General features: G+C 43.3%; 1 protein-coding gene across 1 annotated transcript in view; it reads left to right on the top strand.

Annotated features, from left to right (window-relative positions):
- The first annotated feature begins 2,232 nt into the window (after positions 1-2,232).
- Positions 2,233-6,000, top strand: part of LOC137371167 (regucalcin-like) — a 45,109-nt gene continuing 41,341 nt past the window's right edge. Inside the window, exon 1 of the mRNA XM_068033236.1 lies at positions 2,233-2,335. The gene's annotated coding sequence lies outside the window, so the exon portion shown is untranslated. The remainder of the gene's footprint in view (positions 2,336-6,000) is intronic.

Raw genomic sequence — 6,000 nt, 5'->3', positions numbered from 1 at the left:
ATAGCGGGATTTAGAATCATAGAATGGTTACAGCACAGAAGAAGGCCATTCGTCTGTGCCTTGTTTGTGCTGGCCCTCTGCAAGAGCAATCAGCTAGTCCTACTCTTCCACCTTTTCCCCATAGCCCTGCATTTTTTTTTCTTATCAGATAATTAACTAATACCTTTTGAAGGCCATGACTTAATCTGCCTCTACCATACCCTCAGGCAGTGCATTCCAGATCCTAATGAATCGCTGCATAAAAAAGATTTTCCACATGTCATTTTTGGTTCTTTTGCAAATCACCTTCATGTCCTCTGGTTCTCAATCCTTCCGCCAATGGGAGCAGTTTCTCCCTATCTACTCTGTCCAGACCCCTAATGATTTTGAACACCTCTATCAAATTTCCTCTCAACTTTCTCTTTTCTATAAGGAGAACAGCCCCAGCTTTTTCAATCTATCCACCTAACTGAAGTCCTTCATCCCTGGAACCATTCTAATAAAAGCTTTTCTGTACTCTCTCTAATGCCTTCACATCCTTCCTAAAGTATAGTGCCCAGAATTGGACACAATACTCCATTTGAGGCCAAACCAGTGCTTTTGCAGGGTTCTCCATAATTTCCTTACTTTGTACTCTATGCCTCTATTTATGAAGTCCAGGGTCCTGTATGGCTTATTAATGCTTTCTCAACCAGCCCTGCCATCTTCAAAGATTGATGCACGTATACCCTGGGTCCCTCTACTCCTGCACCCCTGTAGAATTGTACTCTTTATTTTATATGCCTCTCCTCATCCTTCCTACCAAACTATCACTTCGCACTTCTCTACATTAAATTTCATCTGCCATGTATCCACCCATCCCACAAGCTTGTCTATGTCCTCGTAGTCTATTTCTATTTTCTCACAGTGCACAATACTTCCGAGTCTGTGTCATCTGTAAATTTTGAAATTCTGCTCTGCACACCCAAGTCTAGGCCATTACTATAGATCAGGAAAAGCAGTGGACCTAATATTGACTCCGGCGAAATTCCACTGTCACTCAGCCAACTGGTATCCATGCTGTCATTGTCCCTTTTATTCCTTGGGCTTTAACTTTGCTGACAAGTCTGTTATGTGGCACTTTAACAAATGCTACTCCTCCTTTTACCCACTCTCCTATATGCCTGTATAAGACTTTTGGATTCCCTTTATGTTAGCTGACAGTCTCTTCTCATACTCTCTCTTTGCTTCTCTTATTTCTTTTTTGACTTCCCTTCTGAACCTTCTACATTCAGACCAGTTCTCAATTGCATTATCAATTTGACATCTGTCATACGCACCGTTTTTCTGCTTCATCCTACTCTCAATCTCTTTCATCATCCAGGGAGCTGTTTGTCCTACCTAGTGACTTTCAAAAGGGAATTGGATAATTATTTGAAAAGAAATGATTTGCAGGGCTATGGGGAAAAGACAGGGGAGTGTGACAAACTGAATTGTTCTCAGAGAGCTGACATGTACACCATGGGCTAAATATTCTCCTTCTGTGCTGTAACCATTCTATGATTCTAAACTTTCCCCCTTATGTCTTTGGATTACTAGTCCAGTAACATAACCACTATGCTACTATTCCATAGGACAATTGGTTTGCAAAACTCAGTTGGACAGAATTTTGTTAGGTAATGGGATCAAAAGATATGGAGCTAAGCAGGTAAATAGAGTTGAGGCATAGATCCGCCGTGATCTAATTGAGTGATGGAACAGGTTGGATGGGGCTGAATGACCTCCTCCTGTTATTGTAACCATTGCTCATTTTGAGTGGAGAAATGCTCAATACATTTGTATGACATTCTTTACTTTGTTATTTTAGCCCAGGTGGTAATCTAAAATAAACAGCTTGTATTAAAGTTGCAGTGAGTAGAATGTGAGGTGATGCATTAAATATTCCGCTGCTAATATCACTAACAATAACTTCTTGGCTCATATTTGATCGTCAGCAGTAACCTTTCAATTAAAAATCTATTTAGGCTTCCAAGCATTTGTTCTTGTTTTTATGAATTAGACAAAACAAATCTGTGAAACTATGGAATTCCTCACAAAATACTCAAGTAACCACTTTGGGGCGACCACTTACAATCTTTAATGGATGACTGACACCAATTCTCCCATTTTCGGTTGAATGGGACAGAATTCAGCCAACAGTGCACTTTAAACTCTTACATTGCTAATAGACAGGGGAATATCTGCTGACAATGAAACCTTGCAGTTTAGAGTTGAGTTAAATATTAATTTGCTTATTTTAAAACTACTGTGCAATTTCAGCTTCATAATCTAACTGGAGTGCTGACTGCTCTCTCTGTTCATCCTGTGAGCTCACCAGGTACTGTATTTCTGATGTTCCATAACCGTGTGTCTTTTTCTCAATATTTGATGTAGTATTTCTGCTAATATAAAGGGAGAGTTTCCAAGGCGAGTCTCCCAATCTCCAACTGAAATTTCCGCTGAATGCTTCCAGAGAAATTAGGTAACCAGCATGTTTTAATGGTTTATGTAATTTCTCTGGGGATTGGGTTTCATCGATCTTCTGTCGAAATTACAGCGATAGATCGGGGGAACCCTCATAGAAATCCCAAGTGATGATAAATCACAAAAGGTACTGGAAATGATGGGGATCGAGATCTGCTTGTTTTGCAGCTGGTGGTGGTCAGTAGATTTTATTTTATTTTGCGCTTAACTCATAAAATAGTGAATTAGCAGAAAATACTAGTTATCTTCACTTTCTTCGGTAATTTTGCTTTCAGTTATCTCCATCTGTACCCTGAAGGGAATAATTCATGCTGCAGAGTAACTCTCGTTGGGTTAATTTATGCTGGGGTATTCCATGCTGTGGGGTAATTCCTGTTGGAGGAATTCATGCTGAGGTATTTCGTGCTGGGGTAATTGATGCTGAGAACGCTGAAGCGATTGTAATTCTTTCCCTGTTGCTGTAAGTGAGATACATTAACTCGAAACAGGAATCAAACAGATTTGCATCTTTCTGACCTGCGCAGCTTAGTATAAAAGTGCAAAATCCACGTTCAGTCTTTTCTAACATTTTGGCAGTGCATTTTCATGTTTGTTAGGCTTAGAAATTAAATTATTTTGTTACATGACTTTTATCATTCTACAAAATCGGATACAAGATCAGTAAAAGGACTTAAATGGCTGTAGACCGCTCTGAAGTCATAAAAGGTGCTATATAAATTCAAGAACTTTCTTTTCCTCAAAGAATAAATAAATATTTATTGGAAGTTTTAGACAACATATTCACATTTCTACAAAAACCTTTCATCTGTATATTTTTAAATTGCCAAGTGCAAGAAATAAATAACCCTCTACTTATTTTGCCCATATAATCTGATTGTACAATGTTAGTATAGATTGCATTTTTGCACCTTAACAATTGAGGCCATTTAAAAAAAAAAATACGAATGTAACAGATCGCCACATGCCTGTCAGAGTTAAATATTCCCATGTCTGATAGGTAGGGTAAAGCACCCATCTTCTTTGTCCCAGCAACTTGGCTTAAGTGAAATTTTGAAACAAGATATCTACGGCAGCATGGTCATTTTGTTTACTTTCCACACCAGCTAGAATCCCTAGCACAGAAACAGGCCATTTGCCCAACAGGGCTATGCCAGTGTTATAGGCAGAATTTTCTTGGCCCCGGGGTGGCAGGCTTGAAGACGGGGGGCGGGGGGGGATAGCATGTGATTTATTTAAGGACCCAATTAGGGGCCATTTAGAGCTCTCGCCAGCATTTTTCCATCAGTGAAATAGCTCTCCCTCCCTGTGGAGTGGCCGGCAGCTTAATGGAGGCGGCTTCCCTGTGGCAATCCTCAGAGCCATCGAAGCTGGAGGCTTCATCCCCCAAAGAAGTGGTCACTGGCAGCAAAGGCAGCACCCGCAGCCCAAATGCTGCTGCCGGAGGGGTCTCCCCTCCAATCGGAGGGGCCTGCCTGCTTGGTCCCTCTTAAACAAAAACATTCACATTCATTCCTCTGAGGGCGCCTCCATTTTGAGGCAGCTCCTCAGGTCTCCTGCCTGCCTCAGCGCCGCCCACCTCTCCCATTGCGGCTGCTGAGACTCCAGAGCTGGTGGCCCCCCTGATTGGGCTGGCAGCATTGGGAGCCCATCCACCGTCCTTTATGGGATGGTGAGCTCAGAGGCAGCCAATTAAGAGACAACCTCCAGGAAAATAGCTTCCCCAGTCCGAATCCCAGCAAGTGCTGGCTTGGGCCCCCATTTGGTCCCGATGTAAAGCCCATGGGAAAATCCTAAATCCCAGGAGAAAATCCTGCCCTATGTTCCATATGAGCTGCCCATCCTCTACTTCATTTAACTATCAGCATATCCTTCTATTCCTTTCTCCCTCATATTTATTTAGCTTCCCCTTAAATGCATCTATGATCCACCTCAACTACTCCTTCCATATTCTAACCACTTTCTGGGCAAAGAATTTTCTCCTGAATTCCATTTTAGAGTTATTAGTGACTGTCAGACAGCAAGCTCTATAATCTATCAAGGCTGAAAGCGAAGAAAAAAAAAAACGCATCCTGATCAGAGAACTCCTCTACACTGTGCTAGTTACTCACACGGAAACTCCACTCGTGGATTGTCTCTCTTGTGCCTATAACTTGTTCTCCTTGACTGTAAGCATCAAGAAAACCGTGGTCATGGGACAAGGTGTTGCATCCCCCTGCTCCCCCACCCCCCCGCCCCCCTGATCAGACTAAATAACACCTCACTGGAAGTGGTTCGCAAATTCTGTTACCTTGGGTCCAGTGTGACTGACAATCTGTCCCTTGATGCACATAGGGAAAGCAGCTACCACTTTTGGCCGACTCGTGAAACGCGCATGGGATAACACCAAGCTGACCCTTAGGACCAAGTTGATGGTTTTAAGGCCTGTGTTCTCAGCACCTTGCTGTATGGCTGTGAGACATGGGCAACTTACAGCTACCGGAAAAAGAAGCTCAATAATTTCCATCTTCGCCGTCTGCAGCGAATTATGGGTATATCCTGGCGGAACAAAATCACAATGTGGCAGTCCTCTCAAAGGCAGAGTTCCCAAATGTCTTGGCAGTAATCAAATAGAGACAGCTTTGGTAGATCGGACACATCTGCAGGATGGAAGACTGTTGCATACTCAAGAACCTTCCGTATGGTTATTTTTTATTCATTCATGGGATGTGGGCATCACTGGCTGGGCCAGCGTTTATTGCCCATCCCTAATTGCCCTTGAGAAGGTGGTGGTGAGCTGCCTTCTTAAACCGCTGCAGTTCATGTGGGGTAGTTGCACCCACAGTGCTGTTAGGAAGGGAGTTCCAGGATTTTGACCCAGCGACAGTGAAGGAACATCGAAATAATTCCAAGTCAGAATGGTTTGTGGCTTGGAGGGGAACTTGCAGGTGGTGGTGTTCTCATGCGACCGCTGTCCTTGTCCTTCTAGGTGCTAGAGGGCGCAGGTTTGGAAGGTGCTGCCTGAGGTAGCCGGGACCAGACGACTAGTAGGGTGCCCAAAGCTCCGCTTCAAGGATGCTTACAAGCGTGACATGAAGGCCCTAAATGTCGACTATCACTCCTGGGAGGCATGAGCTGGCGAAAGAGGGAAATGGCAACATATCCTGTGGACTGGTCTGCACTACCACGATGACCAGTTGCTACAGCAGCTTGGCAACAGGCGCCAACATCAAAAACAACTCACAGCATCACTTGGCAGCTTCACGTGCGGCAATTGTGACAGAACTTACCTCTCAAGGATTGGCCTTCACAGCCATCAACAAAGGTGCACCAAGGGAAGACACCCCACTTAAATGGATTGTTTGCTGCGTGTCCATCATCTTTCATAGATGGAAGGATGCCAACCATATATACTTTTGGCCCTTAGTTTTGGATTTGCCAATAGTGAACACATCTTCCCTATTAACCCCCTTCATAATTTTAAAGACCTCAATTAGATCACCCCTCAGCCTACTCTTGAAAGATTGTCAACACATGACTCAA

This window comes from Heterodontus francisci, chromosome 6 (assembly GCF_036365525.1).
Source record: "Heterodontus francisci isolate sHetFra1 chromosome 6, sHetFra1.hap1, whole genome shotgun sequence".
Lineage (NCBI taxonomy): Eukaryota > Metazoa > Chordata > Chondrichthyes > Heterodontiformes > Heterodontidae > Heterodontus > Heterodontus francisci.
The sequence above is the reverse complement of the archived record's forward strand: the minus strand, read 5'-3'. Positions and strand labels throughout refer to the sequence as shown.